The sequence below is a fragment of the Nerophis ophidion genome, linkage group LG12 (assembly GCF_033978795.1).
Source record: "Nerophis ophidion isolate RoL-2023_Sa linkage group LG12, RoL_Noph_v1.0, whole genome shotgun sequence".
NCBI lineage: Eukaryota > Metazoa > Chordata > Actinopteri > Syngnathiformes > Syngnathidae > Nerophis > Nerophis ophidion.
In genome coordinates this window covers 6,072,476-6,093,227 of record NC_084622.1, presented here as the reverse complement: position 1 = coordinate 6,093,227, position 20,752 = coordinate 6,072,476, and the positions used below count along the sequence as shown (strand labels likewise).

At 37.4% G+C, this 20,752-nt stretch overlaps 23 non-coding genes and 5 pseudogenes across 23 annotated transcripts; 20 read left to right on the top strand and 8 right to left on the bottom strand.

Moving 5' to 3' along the window:
* Positions 1-945: 945 nt before the first annotated feature.
* On the bottom strand, positions 946-1,087 carry LOC133563894 (U4 spliceosomal RNA). Its single transcript, XR_009809171.1, has one exon. It is a non-coding gene; the product is annotated as a U4 spliceosomal RNA (small nuclear RNA).
* Positions 1,088-1,417: 330 nt separating this feature from the next.
* LOC133563892 (U4 spliceosomal RNA) lies at positions 1,418-1,558 on the bottom strand. Its single transcript, XR_009809169.1, has one exon. It is a non-coding gene; the product is annotated as a U4 spliceosomal RNA (small nuclear RNA).
* Positions 1,559-2,096: 538 nt separating this feature from the next.
* LOC133563909 (U4 spliceosomal RNA) lies at positions 2,097-2,241 on the bottom strand. Its single transcript, XR_009809182.1, has one exon. It is a non-coding gene; the product is annotated as a U4 spliceosomal RNA (small nuclear RNA).
* Positions 2,242-3,580: 1,339 nt separating this feature from the next.
* On the bottom strand, positions 3,581-3,697 carry LOC133563906 (U4 spliceosomal RNA; annotated as a pseudogene).
* A 1,431-nt stretch (positions 3,698-5,128) lies between these two features.
* LOC133563907 (U4 spliceosomal RNA) lies at positions 5,129-5,269 on the top strand. Its single transcript, XR_009809180.1, has one exon. It is a non-coding gene; the product is annotated as a U4 spliceosomal RNA (small nuclear RNA).
* Positions 5,270-5,766: 497 nt separating this feature from the next.
* Positions 5,767-5,926, bottom strand: LOC133563881 (U4 spliceosomal RNA; annotated as a pseudogene).
* A 1,129-nt stretch (positions 5,927-7,055) lies between these two features.
* LOC133563869 (U4 spliceosomal RNA) lies at positions 7,056-7,196 on the top strand. The gene has a single exon (XR_009809151.1). It is a non-coding gene; the product is annotated as a U4 spliceosomal RNA (small nuclear RNA).
* Positions 7,197-7,543: 347 nt separating this feature from the next.
* On the top strand, positions 7,544-7,684 carry LOC133563887 (U4 spliceosomal RNA). The gene has a single exon (XR_009809166.1). It is a non-coding gene; the product is annotated as a U4 spliceosomal RNA (small nuclear RNA).
* Positions 7,685-8,337: 653 nt separating this feature from the next.
* On the top strand, positions 8,338-8,478 carry LOC133563923 (U4 spliceosomal RNA). Its single transcript, XR_009809194.1, has one exon. It is a non-coding gene; the product is annotated as a U4 spliceosomal RNA (small nuclear RNA).
* A 359-nt stretch (positions 8,479-8,837) lies between these two features.
* Positions 8,838-8,987, top strand: LOC133563879 (U4 spliceosomal RNA; annotated as a pseudogene).
* A 360-nt stretch (positions 8,988-9,347) lies between these two features.
* Positions 9,348-9,488, top strand: LOC133563939 (U4 spliceosomal RNA). Its single transcript, XR_009809209.1, has one exon. It is a non-coding gene; the product is annotated as a U4 spliceosomal RNA (small nuclear RNA).
* A 360-nt stretch (positions 9,489-9,848) lies between these two features.
* Positions 9,849-9,989, top strand: LOC133563877 (U4 spliceosomal RNA). Its single transcript, XR_009809159.1, has one exon. It is a non-coding gene; the product is annotated as a U4 spliceosomal RNA (small nuclear RNA).
* Positions 9,990-10,349: 360 nt separating this feature from the next.
* Positions 10,350-10,490, top strand: LOC133563883 (U4 spliceosomal RNA). Its single transcript, XR_009809162.1, has one exon. It is a non-coding gene; the product is annotated as a U4 spliceosomal RNA (small nuclear RNA).
* Positions 10,491-10,850: 360 nt separating this feature from the next.
* Positions 10,851-10,991, top strand: LOC133563890 (U4 spliceosomal RNA). The gene has a single exon (XR_009809168.1). It is a non-coding gene; the product is annotated as a U4 spliceosomal RNA (small nuclear RNA).
* Positions 10,992-11,351: 360 nt separating this feature from the next.
* LOC133563940 (U4 spliceosomal RNA) lies at positions 11,352-11,491 on the top strand. The gene has a single exon (XR_009809210.1). It is a non-coding gene; the product is annotated as a U4 spliceosomal RNA (small nuclear RNA).
* A 360-nt stretch (positions 11,492-11,851) lies between these two features.
* LOC133563936 (U4 spliceosomal RNA) lies at positions 11,852-11,992 on the top strand. The gene has a single exon (XR_009809206.1). It is a non-coding gene; the product is annotated as a U4 spliceosomal RNA (small nuclear RNA).
* A 359-nt stretch (positions 11,993-12,351) lies between these two features.
* Positions 12,352-12,492, top strand: LOC133563866 (U4 spliceosomal RNA). Its single transcript, XR_009809149.1, has one exon. It is a non-coding gene; the product is annotated as a U4 spliceosomal RNA (small nuclear RNA).
* Positions 12,493-12,838: 346 nt separating this feature from the next.
* On the top strand, positions 12,839-12,979 carry LOC133563876 (U4 spliceosomal RNA). Its single transcript, XR_009809158.1, has one exon. It is a non-coding gene; the product is annotated as a U4 spliceosomal RNA (small nuclear RNA).
* Positions 12,980-13,340: 361 nt separating this feature from the next.
* Positions 13,341-13,481, top strand: LOC133563930 (U4 spliceosomal RNA). The gene has a single exon (XR_009809201.1). It is a non-coding gene; the product is annotated as a U4 spliceosomal RNA (small nuclear RNA).
* A 360-nt stretch (positions 13,482-13,841) lies between these two features.
* LOC133563871 (U4 spliceosomal RNA) lies at positions 13,842-13,981 on the top strand. Its single transcript, XR_009809153.1, has one exon. It is a non-coding gene; the product is annotated as a U4 spliceosomal RNA (small nuclear RNA).
* A 1,372-nt stretch (positions 13,982-15,353) lies between these two features.
* On the top strand, positions 15,354-15,493 carry LOC133563908 (U4 spliceosomal RNA). The gene has a single exon (XR_009809181.1). It is a non-coding gene; the product is annotated as a U4 spliceosomal RNA (small nuclear RNA).
* A 362-nt stretch (positions 15,494-15,855) lies between these two features.
* Positions 15,856-15,992, top strand: LOC133563870 (U4 spliceosomal RNA). Its single transcript, XR_009809152.1, has one exon. It is a non-coding gene; the product is annotated as a U4 spliceosomal RNA (small nuclear RNA).
* Positions 15,993-17,358: 1,366 nt separating this feature from the next.
* On the top strand, positions 17,359-17,499 carry LOC133563921 (U4 spliceosomal RNA). The gene has a single exon (XR_009809193.1). It is a non-coding gene; the product is annotated as a U4 spliceosomal RNA (small nuclear RNA).
* An 840-nt stretch (positions 17,500-18,339) lies between these two features.
* LOC133563885 (U4 spliceosomal RNA) lies at positions 18,340-18,480 on the top strand. The gene has a single exon (XR_009809164.1). It is a non-coding gene; the product is annotated as a U4 spliceosomal RNA (small nuclear RNA).
* A 393-nt stretch (positions 18,481-18,873) lies between these two features.
* LOC133563872 (U4 spliceosomal RNA) lies at positions 18,874-19,013 on the top strand. The gene has a single exon (XR_009809154.1). It is a non-coding gene; the product is annotated as a U4 spliceosomal RNA (small nuclear RNA).
* Positions 19,014-19,427: 414 nt separating this feature from the next.
* LOC133563896 (U4 spliceosomal RNA) lies at positions 19,428-19,583 on the bottom strand (annotated as a pseudogene).
* Positions 19,584-19,884: 301 nt separating this feature from the next.
* Positions 19,885-20,034, bottom strand: LOC133563891 (U4 spliceosomal RNA; annotated as a pseudogene).
* Positions 20,035-20,409: 375 nt separating this feature from the next.
* Positions 20,410-20,550, bottom strand: LOC133563884 (U4 spliceosomal RNA). The gene has a single exon (XR_009809163.1). It is a non-coding gene; the product is annotated as a U4 spliceosomal RNA (small nuclear RNA).
* Between the last annotated feature and the right edge of the window lie 202 nt (positions 20,551-20,752).

The following is a 20,752-nucleotide window of genomic DNA, read 5'->3' as shown; positions in this document are numbered from 1 at the left end:
ATGTATTACCCAAAAAATCCACAAACTCTTGTCTATTATCTAAATAACTTCTTAGCCAGTCTAAAACTAATCCTCTCACACCAAGTGAATGCAACTTGGACAATAATATAGAATGATCTATAGTGTCAAATGCTTTTTTAAGATCGATAAACACCCGATAGTGTATTTCTTATTATCAGTTGCTGTTGCTCCATTATATTCATTACAGCTGAATCAGTGGATCTATTGGTTCGGAATACATACTGGCTCTCACTCAACAGCATGTTCTTCTCAATAAAACTGTCTAGTTTTTTTACAACTATTTTTTCAATTATTTTAGAAAATTGTGACATCAGTGACACTGGTCTGTAATTAGTAAATATATGTTTATCTCCCGTTTTAAAGAGTGGAATTACCTTTGCTACCTTTATTCTATTTGGAAAAGTCCCTGTTTTATAAGAGAGATTAAAAACATAACACAGACTTATGTAAGGTTTCCTATCAATACATTTTCAAAAGAGTAAAGGATGTATTATCATTGACCGACCAGCAATTGTTATGCAGACTTTTTCGTTAATGAGATCTTGATGTTAACAAAAAGATGAGTTTCAATGGAGGTCTTCACGGTGGGATAGGGGTTAGAAGTCAGGGTTCAATCCCGGGCTCGGGATCTTTCTGTGTGGAGTTTGCATGTTCTCCACGTGAATGCGTGGGTTCCCTCCGGGTACTCCGGCTTCCTCCCACTTCCAAAGACATGCACCTAAGGATAGGTTGATTGGCAACACTAAATTGGCCCTAGTGTGTGAACGTGAGTGTGAATGTTGTCTGTCTATCTGTGTTGGCCCTGCGGTGAGGTGGCGACTTGTCCAAGGTGTACTCCACCTTCCGCCCGATTGCCGCTGAGATAGGCACCAGCGCCCCCCGCGATCCTAAAGGGAATACACTGTAGAAAATGGATGGATGGAGTCACAATGGAGACTATCAAAAACTGCCATAGCTGACTCTATTTCAAATCAACTAAGCAGGGTATTGGGGAAACATTTTCAACTGCCAATTCTCGTGACTCGGATAAACCTCACGGGCTATGATACTGCCACTTCACAAAGATATCAAGTTTATGCTCAAGGCCATTCAGTCATTACTCAACCTACATTTCAGAGTTATGGTACTTCAGCACAGAACAATCACACATTTAATTAATGTACTAGCATAACGTTAATTGGCAAACTCTATTATTCTTTACCCTGTAAGACTGTTGTGTGAAATAGCATATTTATTTCTTATAAGTTGACCAACATTTGTTTGAACTTGTTCTAGAAACACATCCTATTGTTCTTTGTTTACAGTTGAGTTATGCAAGGCTTCCTATCAATACATAATCAATTTAAGGATGTAGTTTCATTGATAAATGACATCTTGAAGTTAACAGAAAAATGAGGTTCAGTGGAGACTATCAAAAATTGCCATAGCTGACTATATTTCAAGTGAACAAGGCAGGGTATTGGGTAAAGTTTTCAACTAGCAATAATCACACCTCAGATAAAACTCATGAGCTATGACACTACCACTGCACAGCCACTTCAAGTGAATGTTCAAGGCCATTCAGTCACTACTCAGCCTACATTTCACAGTTACGGTACATCAGCGCGGAATATTCATTCATTAAATTAATGGATTAGCATAACATAGTTGGCAAACTATTTTATTATTTGTCTTGTAAGACTGTTGTTCAAAATAGCATATTTATTTGTTGACCGAGGTTTGTTTGAACTTGTGCTATCTCAGTGAGGTATAATGCGCTGAGAGTTCATTGCTCCTGCCAAAAGAATTGCGCTGAGTGGAGTGGATCACCACTCCAAGATGGCGGCCGCGTGTGTCGTCTCATCAGCGCCAGTAGGCAGTAGCACTCCTTACGCTATGAAGTGAGGGGAAACTGAGTGAATAATGACAGTTTATATGATTATTTATTTTAAACTCTTATTCGAGCCACTTTAAAATGAATATCTCAGCATTCATTTGTAAAAATAGGAAAATTAATATAAACAATTAAAATATAATGCCAGATCATTTAGGGGGGGCTAAGAATATTTCAGGGGAGTTTGAACCCCCATAAATTACGCCTAGTTACACACCTGATGGACATTATCCTATATTGCCCATGCTTCAAATCATCAAGGCAGGGTATTTGATAACGTTTTCAATAAGCAATAATAACACCTCAGATAAACCTCATGGGGTACGACACTGTCACTGCACTTAAATTTCATGTTCAAGGCCATTTTGTCATTACCCAGCCTACATTTTACAGATATGGTACTTCAGCACAGACCATTCATTCATTAAATTAATGGACTAGCATAACATAGTTGGCAAACTCTTGTATTCTTTGTCTTGGAAGACTGTTGTTCGAAATCGCATATTTATTTGTTGACCGAGGTTTGTTTGAACTTGTACTAGAAACACATTCTAATGTGAGAATAGAATAGAATAGAATATACTTTGTCATTATATTTGCATATAATGAGATTAAAGACTCCAATTTAAGGTGCGGTTGTGGGAATAAATATGGGTTAAAATAAATAACACAATTGAACTAACTGTTCTTTGTGTACAGTTGAGTTTTGCAAGGTTTCCTATACACTCATCTTTAAGTTAAGAGTTTAGGATGTAGTCTCATTGACTGACCAGCACCTGTCATGCAGAATTTTTAATTAACAGGATCTGGAAGTCAATAGAGAGATGAGCCTCAACAAAGACTATCAAAAACGGCCTCAACTAACTAATTTTGAAGTCATCAAGGGAGTGTATTGGGTAAAATTTTCAACGGAGTATAATTACGCCTCTAATTAACCACATAGGCTAAGATACTACCAATGCATAATAATGTCAAATTAGTGTTCAAGGCCATTCAGTCATTACCCAGCCTACATTTCACAGTTATGGTACTTCAGCACAGAACATTCATTCAATAAATGAATGGACAAGCATAACGTTGTTGGCAAACTCTTTTATTATTTATCTTGTAAGATTTGTTCGAGGGGCTTCACGGTGGAAGAGGGGTTAGTGCATCTGCCTCTCAATACGAAGGTCCTGAGTAGTCCTGGGTTCAATCCCGGGCTCGGGCTCTTTCTGTGTGAAGTTTGCACGTCCTCTCCGTGAATGCGTGAGTTCCCTCCCACTTTCAAACACATTCACCTGGGAATAGGTTCATTGGCAACACTAAATAGGCCTGAGTGTGTGACTGTGAGTTTGAATGTTGCCCTGTGAAGAGTTGGCGACTTGTCCAGGGTGTACCCCGCCGTCCGCCCGATTGTAGCTAAGATAGGCACCAGCTCCCCCCGCGACCTCAAAGGGAATAACCGGTAGAAAATTGATGGATGGATGGACTTGTTCGAAATAGCATATTTATTTGTTGACCAAGTTTTCTTTGAACTTATACTAGAAACACATTGTATTCTGTTATGTGTACAGTAGACATCTGAAAGGTTTCCTATCAATACATCTTCAACAAAAGAGTAAAGGATTTAATGTCAGTGACGGACCAGCAATTGTTATGCAGACTTTCTCATTAATGAGATCTTGATGTTAACAGAAAGATGAGTCTCATTGGAGACTATCAAATTAACATCAAGGCAGGGTATTGGGTAAAGTTTACAAATAGCTATAATCACACTTCAGATAAACCTCATAGCCTATGGTGCTGCCACTGCACAAAGATATTAAGTAATTACCCAACCTACATTTCAGAGTTACGGTACTTCAGCACAGAACAATCACACATTTAATAAATGTACTTTTATAACATGATTGGAAAACTCTATTATTCTTTATCCTGAAAGACTGTTGTGGAAAACAGCATATTTATCTATTTTAATTTGACCAACAATTGTTTGAACTTGTACTAGAAATACATTATATTGTTCTGTGTGTACAGTTGAGTTATAACACGTTGGTTCAAACTCAATCTCTCATCATTGACTTTTCAGTCTCTCCAAACAACCGCTTCCTCCTCTGCTGCCCGATCACTGTTAAAAAGACAACAGATGATTACATTAACGCGTACCACCTGCGACATCTAATCACCTGCCAGCTGCGTCTCGCCGTCCTGCCCATGCCACGCTCCCATCTGAGGGTGCGCTGTCTCCAGCCACCCAGAAGGGGTCGCTGATCTTCATACCTGCAGTGTGCTAATCACAACCTCCCTCCACAGTAACGGTATTTGTATTGAACCGTTTCGGGTCGGTTCGGAGGTGTACCAAACAAGTTTCCACAGAGATATATCATGTAGCGTACTGCATGTTGTGTAAACAATGTACAACACACGGCATGCTAACAGGGACCAGGCTACGATAGACTGACCATTCCTCCTCTTTTCACGGGATTTGTCCTCTTTTGCAGGGCTATCTGGGTGGAGATTCTTAAATGCCTCAAATGTCCTGCATTTAAAGTTAGGGTTGTGTGTGTTTTCAATGTACGTTCAGGGTTATAAAAGGGTTACAAACAAAACAAATTGTGCACGCAGCAGCATTCGTGAGGGAGGGGCAGAGACAGGGAGAGCGAGAGAGTTATGATAAACGCGCATGCAGTGCAAGACTCTGCTTTTTACCTATAGATTTATCAGATTTTATTTTTTATTATCTATAGCATGGGTGTTAGAAGTGTGCCCCGGGAGCCATTTGCGGCCCACAGCTAATGTTTTAAAGGTCCACGCCACATTCTAAAAATACTATTAAAATAAACAAAAACATAAACAAAAGTGGAAAAAAAAAGCTTAAAATCTAAATGTAATTTAGAAGAGTTGCAACGTTGACTAACAGAACAAAGCTGTTTTTTTTGCTTTACAACTGCCATTGCTTAAAACATAATTTTGAATCAAAATCAATGTTATTATAAATGATTGACCTATTCTAGGTCCCGATTACTTCACATCAAATATTCCTCTAAGAAAAATATTTTTGATGGAAAATTTTGCAAATTTGGTGAATAAATAAGCAAAAAATTTATATTTTGTTGTTTTTTGACTGTACCGAAAATGAACCAAACCATGACCTAGTCCATTAATTTAATGAATGAATGTTCTGTGCTGAAGTACCGTAAGTGTAAAAAGTAGGCTGGGTAATGACTGAATGTCCTTGAACTTTCACTTGACAACTTCGCGCAGTGGCAGTATCATAGCTCATGAGGATTATTTAAGGCGTGATTATACACAGTTGAAAACCTTATCGGATATTCTGCCTTGATTAATTCAAATATAGTTATTTATGGCAAATATTGATAGTCTTTGTTGTGACTTATCCTTCTGTTGACTTCAAGGTCTCGTCAATGAAAAATCTGCATGACAGGTGCTGGTCTGTCAATGAAAGTACACCCTAAACTCTGTTCTTGAGCATGTTTGGTAGAAAACCTTGCATGCCAAAACTGTACGCAAAGCATTATGGAGTGTGTTTTTAGTACAAGTTCACACAAACCTTGGTCAACAAACAAATATGCTATTTCAAACAACAGTCTTACAAGACAAAGAATAAAATAGTTTGCCAACTATGTTATGCAATGTTATAGCAAACTCTTTTATTCTTTGTCTTGGAAGACTGTTGTTTTAAGTAGCATTTTTATTTGTTGACCAAGGTTTGTTTGAACTTGTCCTAGAAACACATTCCATTATGCTCTGTGTACAGTTAAGTTACGTAAGGTTTCCCATCGTTATATTTTCAAGTAAATAAATTAGGATGTAGTGTCATTGACAGACCAGCACCTGTCATGCAGAGTTTGTCATTAATGAGATCTTGATGTTATCAGAAAGATGAGTCTCAGTGAACACTGCTGAAAATTTGCCATAGCTGACTATGTTTCAAGTCTTCAAAGCAAGGCATTGGGTAAAGTTTTAAATTAGCAATAATCACGCCTCGGATAAACCTCATGGGCTATGATACTGCCACTGCATAAAGACTTCATATTAATGTTCAAGGCCATGTAGTGACTACTCAGCCTACACATCACAGTTACGTTACTTCAGCACAGAACATTAATTCATTAAATTAATGGACTAGCATAACATAGTTGGCAAACTCTTTTATTCTTTGTTTTGGAAGACTGTTGTTCGAAATAGAATATTTATTTATTGACCAAGGTTTGTTTGAACTTGTACTAGAAACACATTCTTTTGTTCTTTGTGTACAGTTGACTTTTGCAAGGTTTCCTATCAATACATCTTCAAGTTAAGAGTTTAGGATGTAGTTTCATTGACTGACCAGCACCTGTCATGCTGAATTTTTCATTAATGAGATCTTGAAGTCAGCAGAAAGATGAGTCTTAACAAAGACTTCTTAAAGATGTATTGATAGGAAACCTTGCAAAAGTCAACTGTACACAAAGAACAATAGAATGTGTTTCTAGTACACGTTCAAACAAACCTTGGTCAATAAATAAATATGCTACTTCGAACAACAGTCTTCCAAAACAAAGAATAAAAGAGTTTGCCAACTGTGATATGTTAGTCCATTAATTTAATGAATTGATGTTCTGTGCTATAGTACCGTATCTGTAAAATGTAGGCTGGGTAATGACTAAATGGCCTTGACATCAAAATGTACTGACAGTGTCTTAGACTAAGGAACAGTTGAGGTGTGGTTATACCCAGTTGAAAACCTTACCCAATACCCTGCCTTGATGACTTAAATTCTATATAGCTGTTCCTTGTTGTTCAATCCCCGGCTTGGGATCTTTCTATGTGGAGATTGCATGTTCTCCCCGTGAACGCGTGGGTTCCCTCCGGGTACTCCAGCTTCCTCCCACTTCCAAAAGACATGCACCTGGGGATAGGTTGTTTGGCTTCACTAAAATTGGCCCTAGTGTGTGAGTGTGAATGTTGTCTGTCTATCTGTGTTGGCCCTGCGATGAGGTGGCGACTTGTCTAGGGTGTACCCCGCCTTCCGTCCGATTGTAGCTGAGATAGGCGCCGGCGACCCCAAAAGGGAATAGGCGGTAGAAAATGGATGGATGGATGTACTGTGCTGAAGTACCGTAACTGTGATGTGTAGGCTGAGTAGTGACTGAATGGCCTTAAACATTTACTTGACGTCTTTGTGCAGTGGCAGTATCATAGCTCATGAGGTTAATTTGAGGCGTGATTATTGCTGTTTGAAAGCTTTACTCAATATCCTCCCTTGATGACTTGAATCATAGTCAGCTATGGCAATTTTTGATAGTCTCCATTGAGACTCATCTTCCTGTTAACGTCAAGATCTCCTTAATGACAAACTCTGCATGAGATTAGGATGTAGTGTCAATGACACTACATCCTAATTTATTTACTTGAAAATGTATTGACGGGAAACCTTACATAACTAAACTGTACATAAAGCATAATGGAATGTGTTTCTAGTACAAGTTCAAAAAGACCTTGGTCAACAAATAAATATGCTATTTCAAATAACAGCCTTACAAGACAAATAATAAAAGAGTTTGCTAGTCCATTAATTTAATGAATGAATGTTTTGTTTTTAAGTACCGTAACTGTGAAATGTAGGCTGAGTAGTGACTGAATGGCCTTGAACGTTTATTTGACATCTTTGTATAGTGGCAGTATCATAACCCATGAGGCTTATCTGAGGCCTGACTATTGCTAATTGACAACTTTACCCGATACCATGCCTTGGTGACTTGAATCATAGTCAGCTATGGCAACTTTTGGTAGTTTCCAGTGAGACTCATCCTTCTGTTAACGTCAAGATCTCCTCAATGACAAACACTGCATGACAGGTGCCGGTCTGTCAATGACACTACATCCTAATTTATTTACTTGAAAAAGTATTGATGGGAAACCTTACATAACTAAACTGTACACAAAGCATAATGGAATGTGTTTCTAGTAGGGACGACGTGGCGCAGTGGCGCAGTGGGAGAGTGGCCGTGCGCAACCCGAGGGTCACTGGTTCAAATCCCACCTAGAACCAACCTCGTCACGTCCGTTGTGTCCTGAGCAAGACACTTCACCCTTGCTCCTGATGGGTGCTGGTTGGCGCCTTGCATGGCAGCTCCCTCCATCAGTGTGTGAATGTGTGTGTGAATGGGTAAATGTGGAAGTAGTGTCAAAGCGCTTTGAGTACCTTGAAGGTAGAAAAGCGCTATACAAGTACAACCCATTTATCATTTATTTATTTAGTACAAGTTCAAACAGACCTTGGTCAACAAATAAAAAGGCTATTTCAAACAACAGTCTTACAAGACAAAGAATAAAAGAGTTTGCCAACTATGTTATGCTAGTCCATTAATTTAATGAATGAATGTTCTGTTATGAAGTACCGTAACTGTGATATGTAGGCTGAGTGGTGACTGAATGGCCTTGAACGTTTATTAGACATCTTTGTGCAGTGGCAGTATCATAGCCCATGAGGTTTAACCGAGGCGTGATTATTGCTAATTGAAAACTTTACCCAATACCCCGCCATGATGACTTGAATCAAAGTCAGCTATGGCAATTTTTGGTAGTCTCCATTGAGACTCATTGTTCTGTTAACGTCAAGATCTCCTTAATGACAAACCTTGCATGACAGGTGCCGGTTTGTCAATGACACTACATCCTAATTATTTACTTGAAAATGTATTGATGGGAAACCTTACATAACTCAACTGTACACAAAGCATAATGGAATGTGTTTCTAGTACAAGTTTAAACAGACCTTGGTCAACAAATAAATATGCTATTTCAAACAACAGTCTTACAAGACAAAGAATAAAAGAGTTTGCCAACTATGTTATGCTAGTCCATTAATTTAATGAATGAATGTTCTGTTATGAAGTACCGTAACTGTGATTTGTAGGCTGAGTAGTGACTGAATGGCCTTAAACATTCACTTGACGTCTTTGAGCAGTGGCTGTATCTTAGGTATCTTAGCCCACGAGGTTTAACCGAGGCGTGATTATTGCTAATTGAAAACTTTACCCAATACCCCGCCTTGATGACTTGAATCATAGTCAGCTATGGCAACTTTTGGTAGTCTCCATTGAGACTCATCGTTTTGTAAACGTCAAGATTTCCTTAATGGCAAACTCTGCATGAGAGGTGCCGGTCTGTCAATGACACTACATCCTAATTTATTTACATGAAAATGTATTGATGGGAAACCTTACATAACTAAACTGTACACAAAGCATAATGGAATGTGTTTCTAGTACAAGTTCAAACAGACCTTGGTCAACAAATAAAAAGGCTATTTCAAACAACAGTCTTACAAGACAAAGAATAAAAGAGTTTGCCAACTATGTTATGCTAGTCCATTAATTTAATGAATGAATGTTCTGTTATGAAGTACCGTAACTGTGATATGTAGGCTGAGTGGTGACTGAATGGCCTTGAACGTTAATTAGACATCTTTGTGCAGTGGCAGTATCATAGCCCATGAGGTTTAACCGAGGCGGGATTATTGCCAATTTAAAACTTTACCCAGTACCCCGCCTTGGTGACTTGAATCATAGTCAGCTATGGCAACTTTTGGTAGTCTCCATTGAGACTCATCGTTTTGTAAACGTCAAGATCTCATTAATGACGAACTCTGCATGATAGGTGCTGGTCTGTCAATGACACTACATCCTAATTTAGTTACTTTGAAATGTAACGATGGGAAACCTTTCATAACTCAACTATACACAAAGCATAATGGAATGTGTTTCTAGTACAAGTTCAAACAGACCTTGGTCAACAAACAAATATGCTATTTCAAACAACAGTCTTACAAGACAAAGAATACAAGAATTTGCCAACTATGTTATGCTAGTCCATTAATTTAATGAATTAATGTTCTGTGCTGAAGTACCGTAACTGTGATTTGTAGGCTGAGTAGTGACTGAATGGCCTTAAACATTTACTTGACGTTCTCGTTCAGTGGCAGTATCATAGCCCATGATGTTTAACCGAAGCGTGATTATTGCTAATTGAAAACTTTACCCAATACCCTGCCTTGATGCCTTGAATCATAGTCAACTATGGCAACTTTTGGTAGTCTCCATTGAGACTCATCGTTTTGTAAACGTCAAGATCTCATTAATGACGAACTCTGCATGATAGGTGCTGGTCTGTCAATGACACTACATCCTAATTTAGTTACTTTGAAATGTAACGATGGGAAACCTTTCATAACTCAACTATACACAAAGCATAATGGAATGTGTTTCTAGTACAAGTTCAAACAGACCTTGGTCAACAAATAAATATGCTATTTCAAACAACAGTCTTACAAGACAAAGAATACAAGAATTTGCCAACTATGTTATGCTAGTCCATTAATTTAATGAATTAATGTTCTGTGCTGAAGTACCGTAACTGTGATTTGTAGGCTGAGTAGTGACTGAATGGCCTTAAACATTTACTTGACGTTCTCGTTCAGTGGCAGTATCATAGCCCATGATGTTTAACCGAAGCGTGATTATTGCTAATTGAAAACTTTACCCAATACCCTGCCCTGATGACTTGAATCATAGTCAACTATGGCAGCTTTTGGTAGTCTCCATTGAGACTCATCTTTTTGTTGACGTCAAGATCTCATTAATGAAGAACACTGCATGACAGGTGCCGGTGTGTCAATGACACTACATCCTAATTTATTTACTTGAAAATGTAACGAATGGAAACCTTACATAACTCAACTGTACACAAAGCATAATGGAATGTGTTTCTAGTACAAGTTCAAACAGACCTGGGTCAACAAATAAAAAGGCTATTTCAAACAACAGTCTTACAAGACAAAGAATAAAAGAGTTTGCCAACTATGTTATGCTAGTCCATTAATTTAATGAATGAATGTTCAGTTATGAAGTACCGTAACTGTGAAATGTAGGCTGAGTAGTGAATGAATCGCCTTGAACGTTAATTTGACATCTTTGTGTAGTGGCAGTATCATATTCCATGAGGCTTATCCAAGGCCTGATTATTGCTAATTGACAACTTTACCTGATACCATGCCTTGGTGACTTGAATCATAATCAGCTATGGCAACTTTTGGTAGTTTCCAGTGAGACTCATCTTTTCGTAAACGTCAAGATCTCATTACTGACGAACTCTGCATGACAGGTGCCGGTCTGTCAATGACACTAAATCCCAATTTAGTTACTTGAAAATGTAACGATGGGAAACCTTACATGACTCAACTATACACAAAGCATAATGGAATGTGTTTCTATTACAAGTTCAAACAGACCTTGGTCAACAAATAAATATGCTATTTCAAAAAACAGTCTTACAAGACAAAGAATAAAACAGTTTGCCAACTATGTTATGCTAGTCCATTAATTTAATGAATTAATGTTCTGTGCTGAAGTACCGTAACTGTGATTTGTAGGCTGAGTAGTGACTTAATGGCCTTAAACATTTACTTGACGTCTTTGTGCAGTGGCAGTATCATAGCCCATGCCGTTTAACTGAGGTGTGATTATTGCTAATTGAAAATTTACCCAATACCCCGCCTTGATGACTTGAATCATAGTCAGCTACGGCAATTTTTGGTAGTCTCCATTGAGACTCATCCTTCTGTTAATGTTAAGATCTCCTCAATGACAAACACTGCATGACAGGTGCCGGTCTGTCAATGACACTACATCCTAATTTATTTACTTGAAAATGTATTGATGGGAAACCTTACATAACTTAACTGTACACAAAGCATAATGAAATGTGTTTCTAGTACAAGTTCAAACAGACCTTGGTCAACAAATAAAAAGGCTATTTCAAACAACAGTCTTACAAGACAAAGAATAAAAGAGTTTGCCAACTATGTTATGCCAGTCCATTAATTTAATGAATGAATGTTCTGTTATGAAGTACCGTAACTGTGATATGTAGGCTGAGTGGTGACTGAATGGCCTTGAACGTTAATTAGACATCTTTGTGCAGTGGCAGTATCATAGCCCATGAGTTTTAACCGAGGCATGATTATTGCTAATTGAAAACTTTACCCAATACCCCGCCATGATGACTTGAATCATTGTCAGCTATGGCAACTTTTAGTAGTCTCCATTGAGACTCATTGTTCTGTTAACGTCAAGATCTCCTTAATGCAAACCCTGCATGACAGGTGCCGGTTTGTCAATGACACTACATCCTAATTTATTTACTTGAAAATGTGTTGATGGGAAACCTTACATAACTCAACTGTACACAAAGCATAATGGAATGTGTTTCTAGTACAAGTTCAAACAGACCTTGGTCAACAAATAAATATGCTATTTCAAACAACAGTCTTACAAGACAAAGAATAAAAGAGTTTGCCAACTATGTTATGCTAGTTCATTAATTTAATGAATGAATGTTCTGTGCTGAAGTACAGTAACTGTGATTTGTAGGCTGAGTAGTGACTGAATGGCCTTAAACATTCACTTGACGTCTTTGAGCAGTGGCTGTAACTTAGCCCACAAGGTTTAACCGAGGCGTGATTATTGCTAATTGAAAACTTTACCCAATACCCCGCCTTGATGACTTGAATCATAGTCAGCTATGGCAACTTTTGGTAGTCTCCATTGAGACTCATCGTTTTGTTAACGTCAAGATCTCATTAATGACGAACCCTGCATGATAGGTGCTGGTCTGTCAATGACACTACATATTAATTTAATTACTTTGAAATGTAACGATGGGAAACCTTACATAACTCAATTATACACAAAGCAAAATGGAATGTGTTTCTAGTACAAGTTCAAACCGACCTTGGTCAACAAATAAATATGCTATTTCAAATAACAGTCTTACAAGACAAAGAATAAAAGAGTTTGCTAGTCCATTAATTTAATGAATGAATGTTCTGTTATGAAGTACCGTAACTGTGAAATGTAGGCTGAGTAGTGACTGAATGGCCTTGAACGTTTATTTGACATCTTTGTGTAGTGGCGGTATCATAGCCCATGAGGCTTATCTGAGGCCTGATTATTGCTAATTGACAACTTTACCCGATACCATGCCTTGGTGACTTGAATCATAGTCAGCTATGGCAACTTTTGGTAGTTTCCAGTGAGACTCATCTTTTTGTAAACGTCAAGATCTCATTACTGACGAACTCTGCATGACAGGTGCCGGTCTGTCAATGACACTACATCCTAATTTAGTTACTTGAAAATGCAACGATAGGGAAACCTTACATAACTCAACTATACACAAAGCATAATGGAATGTGTTTTTAGTACAAGTTCAAACAGACCTGGGTCGACAAATAAAAAGGCTATTTCAAACAACAGTCTTACAAGACAAAGAATAAAAGAGTTTGCCAACTATGTTATGCTAATCCATTTATTTAATGAATGAATGTTCTGTTATGAAGTACCGTAACTGTGAAATGTAGGCTGAGTAGTGACTGAATGGCCTTGAACGTTAATTTTACATCTTTGTGCAGTGGCAGTATCATAGCCCATGAGGCTTATCTGAGGCGTGATTATTGCTAATTGAAAACTTTACCTAATACCCCGCCTTGATGACTTGAATCATAGTCAGCTATGGCAGCTTTTGGCAGTCTCCATTGAGACTCATCTTTTTGTTGACGTCAAGATCTCATTAATGACGAACACTGCATGACAGGTGCTGGTGTGTCAATGACTCTACATCCTAAGTTATTAACTTGAAAATGTAACGATGGGAAACCTTACATGACTCAACTATACACACAGCATAATGGAATGTGTTTCTAGTACAAGTTCAAACAGATCTTGGTCAACAAATAAATATGCTATTTCAAACAACAGTCTTACAAGACAAAGAATAAAAGTGTTTGACAACTATGTTATGCTAGTCCATTAATTTAATGAATGAATGTTCTGTTATGAAGTACCGTAACTGTGATATGTAGGCTGAGTAGTGACTGAATGGCCTTGAAGATTTACTTGACATCTTTGTGCAGTGGCAGTATTATAGCCCATGAGGCTTATCTGAGGCGTGACTAATGCTAATTGAAAACTTTACCTAGTATCAGCTTTGATGGCTTGAAAAATAGTCAGCTGTGGCAATTTTTGATAGTCTCCATTGAGACTCATCCGTCTGTTAATCTCAAGATCTCATTAATAAATTTCCGCATGACAGGTGGCTGGTCTGTCAATGAAATTACATCCTTAACTTCAAGATGTATTGATGGTACACCTTGCATAACTTAACTGTACACAAAGAACAATAGAGTGTGTTTGTAGTACAAATTAAAACAAACGTTGGTCAAATTAAAAGAAATAAATATGCTATTTCACACAACAGTCTTACAGGATAAATAATAACAGTTTGCCAATTATGTTATGCAAGTACATCAATTAAATGTGTGATTATTCTTAATCAGCTATAGCAATTTTTGATAGCTTCCCTTGAGATTAAGGGTGTAACGGTACACAAAAATGTCGGTTCGGTACGTACCTCGTTTCAGAGGTCACGGTTCGGTTCATTTTCGGTACAGTAAAAAAACAACAAAATGTACATCTTTTGCTTATTTATTTACCAAATTTGCAAAATTTTCCTTCAAAAATATTTTTCTAAGAGTAATATTTGATGTGAAGTAATCGGAACCTTGGATAGGTCAATAAATCATAATAACATTGATTTTGATTCAAAATTATGTTTTGAGCAATGGCAGTTGTAAAGCAAAAAAAAACAGCTTTGTTCTGTTAGTCAAGGTTGCAACTCTTCTAAATTACATTTAGATTTTAAGCTTTTTTTTCACTTTTGTTTATGTTTTTGTTTATTTCAATAGTATTTTTAGAATGTGGCGTGGACCTTTAAAACATTAGCTGTGGGCCGCAAATGGCTCCCGGGGCACACTTCTAACACCCCTGATATAGAAAATAAAAATAAAAATCTGATAAATCTATGGGTAAAAAGCAGAGTCTTGCACCGCATGCGAGTTTATCATAACTTTCTCGCTCTCCCTGTCTCTGCCCCTTCCTCACGAATGCTGCTGCGTGCACAATTTGTTTTGTTTGTAACCCCTTCTTAACCCTGGACGTACATTGAAAACACACACAACCCTAACTTTAAATGCCGGACATTTGAGGCATTTAAGAAACTCCACCCAGATAGCCCTGCAAAAGAGGACAAATCTTGTGAAAAGAGGAAGAATGGTCAGTCTATCGTAGCCTGGTCGCTGTTAGCATGCCGTGTGTTGTGCCTCGTTGTGCATTGTTGACACAACATGCGGTACGCTACATGATATTTTTAGTACAAGTTTAAACAATCTTTGGTCAAAAGATAACAAATAAATACAATATTTCACACAGCGATCTTACAAGACAAAGAATAAAATAGTTAGCCAACTATGTTATGCTTGTCCATTAATTTAATGAATAAATGTTCTGTGCTGAAGTACCGAAACTGTGATATGTAGGCTGAGTAATGACTGCATGGCCTTGAACATTTACATGACTATGTTGTTCAATGGCAGCATGATAGCCCATGAGTTTTATCCAAAGTGTGATTACTATTAGTTGAAAACTTTACCCGATACCCTGCCTTGATGACTTGAAATATAGTCAGTTATGGCAATTTTTGATAGCCTTCTTTAGGTCTCATCTTGCTGTCAACTTCATGATGTCATTAATGAAACATTCTGCATGACAGGTGCTGGTCTGTCAATGAAAATACATCCTTAACTTGAAAATGTTTTGATACGAAAACCCTGCCTAACGCAACTGTAAACAAAGAACAATAGAATGTGTTTCTAATTCAAGTTCAAACAAATGTTGGTCAAATTAACATAAATAAATATGCTATTTCCCACACCAGTCTTTCAGGATAAAGAATAATAGAGTTTTCCAATTATGTTATGCTAGTACATTTATTAAATGTGTGATTGTTCTGTGCTGAAGTACCGTAACTCTGAAATGTAGGTTGGGTAATGACTGAATGGCCTTGAACATTAATTTGATATCTTTGTGCAGTGGTGGTATCATTGCCTATGAGGTTTATCTGAGGTGTGATTATTGCTAGTTGAAAACTTTACCCAATACCCTGCCTTGATGACTTGATATAGAGTCAACTGTGGCAATTTGATAGACTCCAATGAACCTCGTATTTCTGTCAACATCAAGATCTCTCTAATGAGAAAGTCTGCATGACAATTGCTGGTCTGTCAATGACATTACATCCTTTACTCTTTTCTTGAAGATGTATTGATTGGAAACCTTTTAGATGTCAACTGTACACATAGCAGAATACAAAGTGTTTCTAGTACAAGTTCAAACAAAACTTGGTTAACAAATAAATATGCTATTTCAAACAAGTCCATCCATCCATCCATTTCCTACCGGTTATTCCCTTTGAGGTCGCGGGGGGAGCTGGTGCTACAATCGGGCGGACGGCGGGGTACATCCTGGAAAAGTCGCCAACTCTTCACACGGCAACATTCAAACTCACAGTCCCACACTCGGGCCAATTTAGTGTTGCCTATCAACCTATCCCCAGCTGAATGTGTTTGGAAGTGGGAGGGAACTCACGCATTCACGGGGAGGACATGCAAACTCCACACGGAAGGATCCCAAGCCCGGGATTGAACCCGGGACTACTCAGGACCTTCGTATTGTCAGGCAGATGCACTAACCCCTCTGCCACCGTGAAGCCCCTCGAACAAGTCTTACAAGATAAATAAAAAAAGAGTTTGCCAACAACGTTATGCTTGTCCATTAATCTATTGAATGAATGTTCTGTGCTGAAGTACCGTAACTGTGAAATGCAGACTGGGTAATGACTGAATGGCCTTGAACATTAATTTGACATCGTTATGCATTGGCAGTATCTTAGCCTACTTGGTTAATTCGAGGTGTAATTATACTCAGTTGAAAACTTTACCCAATACACTTCCTTGATGACTTTACTATTAGTTAGTTAAGGCCGATATTGATAGTCTTTAATGAGACTCTTCTCTCTATTGACTTCAAGATCCTGTTAATAAAAAGTTCTGCATGACAGGTGCTGGTCAGTCAATGAAACTACATCCTAATTTATTTACTTGAAAATGTAACAATAGGAAACCTTACATAACTCAACTGTACACAAAGAACAGTTAGTTAAATTGTGTTATTTATTTTACCCCATATTTGTCCCCACAACCCCACCTTAAGTTGGTGTCTTTAATCTCATTATATACAAATATAATGACAAAGTCTATTCTATTCTATTCTATTCTATTATATTCTATTCTATTGTATTCTATTCTCACATAGAATGTGTTTCTAGCACAAGTACAAACAAACCTTGGTGAACAAATAAATGTGCGATTTCGAACAACAGTCTTCCAAGACAAAGAATACAAGAGTTTACCAACTATGTTATGCTAGTCCATTAATTTAATGAATGAATGTTCTGTTATGAAGTACCGTTACTGTGATATGTAGGCTGAGTAGTGACTGAATGGCCTTGAACGTTAATTAGACATCTTTGTGCAGTGGCAGTATCATAGCCCATGAGGTTTAACCGAGGCGTGATTATTGCTAATTGAAAACTTTACCCAATACCCCGCCTTGATGACTTGAATCATAGTCAGCTATGGCAATTTTTGGTAGTCTCCATTGAGACTCATTGTTCTCCTAACGTCAAGATCTCCTTAATGACAAACCCTGCATGACAGGTGCCGGTTTGTCAATGACACTACATCCTAATTTATTTACTTGAAAATGTAACGATGGGAAACCTTACATAACTCAACTGTACACAAAGCATAATGGAATGTGTTTCTAGTACAAGTTCAAACAAACCTTGTTCAACAAATAAATATGCTATTTCAAACAACAGTCTTACAAGACAAAGAATAAAAGAGTTTGCCAACTATGTTATGCTAGTCCATTAATTTAATGAATGAATGTTCCGTGCTATAGTACCATATCTGTAAAATGTAGGCTGGGTAATGACTAAATGGCCTTGAAGTTGACATCTAAATGTATTGGCAGTGTCTTAGACCATGAGGAACAGTTGAGGTGTGATTATACCCAGTTGAAAACCTTACCCAATACCCTGCCTTGATAACTTAAATTCTAGATAGCTAGACTTTGTTGAGACTCATCTTTCTGATGACTTCAAGATCTCGTTAATAAAAAATTCTGCATTACAGGTGCTGGTCAGTCACTGAAACTACATCCTAAGCTCTTAACTTGAAGATGTATTGATAGGAAACCTTGCAAAACTCAACTGTACACAAAGAACAATAGAATGTGTTTCTAGTACAAGTCCAAACAAACCTTGGTCAACAAATAAATATGCTATTTCGAACAACAGTCTTCCAAAACAAAGAATAAAAGAGTTTTCCAACTATGTTATGCTAGTCCATTAATTTAATGAATGAATGTTCTGTGCTGAAGTAACGTAACTGTGATATGTAGGCTGAGTAGTGACTAAATGGCCTTGAACAGTTACTTGATGACTGTGTGTAGTGGCAGTATCATAGCCCAGGAGGTTTATCTGAGGCGTGATGATTGCTATTTGGGAGCTATACCCAATACCCCGCCTTGATGACTTGTAACATAGTCAGCTATGACAATTTTTGGTAATCTCCGTTGAGACTAATCTTTCTGTTGACGTCAAGATCTCGTTAATGACAAACTCTGCATGATAGGTGCTGGTCTGTTAATCAATCAATCAATCAATGTTTACTTATATAGCCTGACACTACATCCTAATTTATTTACTTGAAAATGTAACGATGGGAAACCTTACATAACTCAACTGTACAGAAAGCATAATGGAATGTGTTTCTAGTACAAGTTCAAACAGACCTTGGTCAACAAATAAATATGCTATTTCAAACAACAGTCTTACAATACAAAGAATAAAAGAGTTTGCCGACTATGTTATGCTAATCCATTAATTTAATGAATGAATGTTCTGTTATGAAGTACCGTAACTGTGATATGTAGGCTGAGTAGTGACTGAATGGCCTTGAAGATTTACTTGACATCTTTGTGCAGTGGCAGTATTATAGCCCGTGAGGCTTATCCGATGCGTGATTAATGCTAATTGAGAACTTTACCGAATATCTGCTTTGATGACTTGAAAAATAGTTAGCTGTGGCAATTTTTGGTAGTCTCCGTTGAGACTCATTTATCTGTTAATCTCAAGATCTCATTATTAAAAAGTCTGCATGACATGTGGCTGGTCTGTCAATGAAACTACATCCTTAACTTCAAGATGTATTGATGGGACACCTTGCATAACTTAACTGTACACAAAGAACAATAGAGTGTGTTTGTAGTACAAATTAAAACAAACGTTGGTCAAATTATAAGAAATAAATATGCTATTTCACACAACAGTCTTACAGGATAAATAATAATAGTTTGCCAATTATGTTATGCAAGTACATTAATTAAATGTGTGATTGTTCCTAATCAGCTATAGCAATTTTTGATAGCTTCCGTTGAGATTAAGGGTGTAACGGTACACAAAAAATTCGGTTCGGTACGTACCTCGTATCAGAGGAGCAATTGTCATGCAGACTTTTTCATTAATGAGACCTTGATGTTAACAGAAAGATGAGTCTCAATCAAAAATTGCCATAGTTGCTATTTCAAGTCATCAAGGCATGCTATTGGGTAAAGCTTTCAATTAGCAATAATCAGGCCTCGGATAAAACTCATGGGCGAAGATACCGCCACTGAAAAAAGCTGTAAAATGTTAAAGGCCATTCAGTCATTACCAAGCTGTTTTTTGGCTCTCCAACTGTCATTGCTCAAAACATAATTTTGAATCAAAATCAATGTTATTATGATTTATTGACCTATCCAAAGTTCTGATTACTTCACATCAAATATTCCAAAAAGAAAAATATTTTTGGTGAAAATTTTGCAAATTTGGTAAACAAATAACCCAAAAAATTATTTTTCCTTGTTTTCTTACCGTACCGAAAATGCACCGAACCGTGACCTCTGAACCGAGGTTGAACCAACCGAAATTTTTGCGTATCGTTACACCCCGAGTCTAAACGGATGCTATCAAAAATTGCCATATCTGACAAAGTTTCAAGTCAACAAGGCAGGGTGTTGGGTAAAGTTTTCCATTAGCAATAATAACGCCCCGGGTATACCTCATAGGTTATGATACTGCCACTGCACATAGATGTCATGGGAACGTTCAAGGCCATTCAGTGACTACTCAGCCTACATTTCACAGTTACGGTACTTCAGCACAAAACATTAATTCATTAAATTAATGGACTACCATAACATAGTTGGCAAACTTTTTTATTCTTTGTTTTGGAAGACTGATGAAGTTATAACTGTTGTTCGAAATAGCATATTTATTTGTTGACCAAGGTTTGTTTGAACTTATACTAAAAACACATTCTATCATGGTTTGTATACAGTTGAGTTATGTAAGGTTTCATATCGATACATTTTCAAGAAAAAAGTTTATGTTGTAGTTTCATTGACAGACCAGCACCTGTCGTGCTGACTTTTTCATTACTGAGATCTTGATGTTAACAGAAAGATGAGTCTTAATAGAGACTACCGAAGATTGCCATATCTGACTATGCTTCAAGTCATCAAGGCAGGGTATTGGGTAAAGCTTTCAATTAGCAATTTTCACACCTCGGATTAACCTCATGAGTTATGATACTGCCACTGCTCATAAATGTCAAATGAATGTTCAAGGCCATTCAGTCATTACCCAACTTACATTTCAGAGTTACGGTACTTCAGCACAGAACAATCACACATTTAATTAATGTACTTGCTTATATAACATAATTGGCAAACTTTATTATTATTTATCCAGTAAGACTGTTGTGTGAAATAGCATATTTATTTCTTATAATTTGACCAACATTTGTTTGAA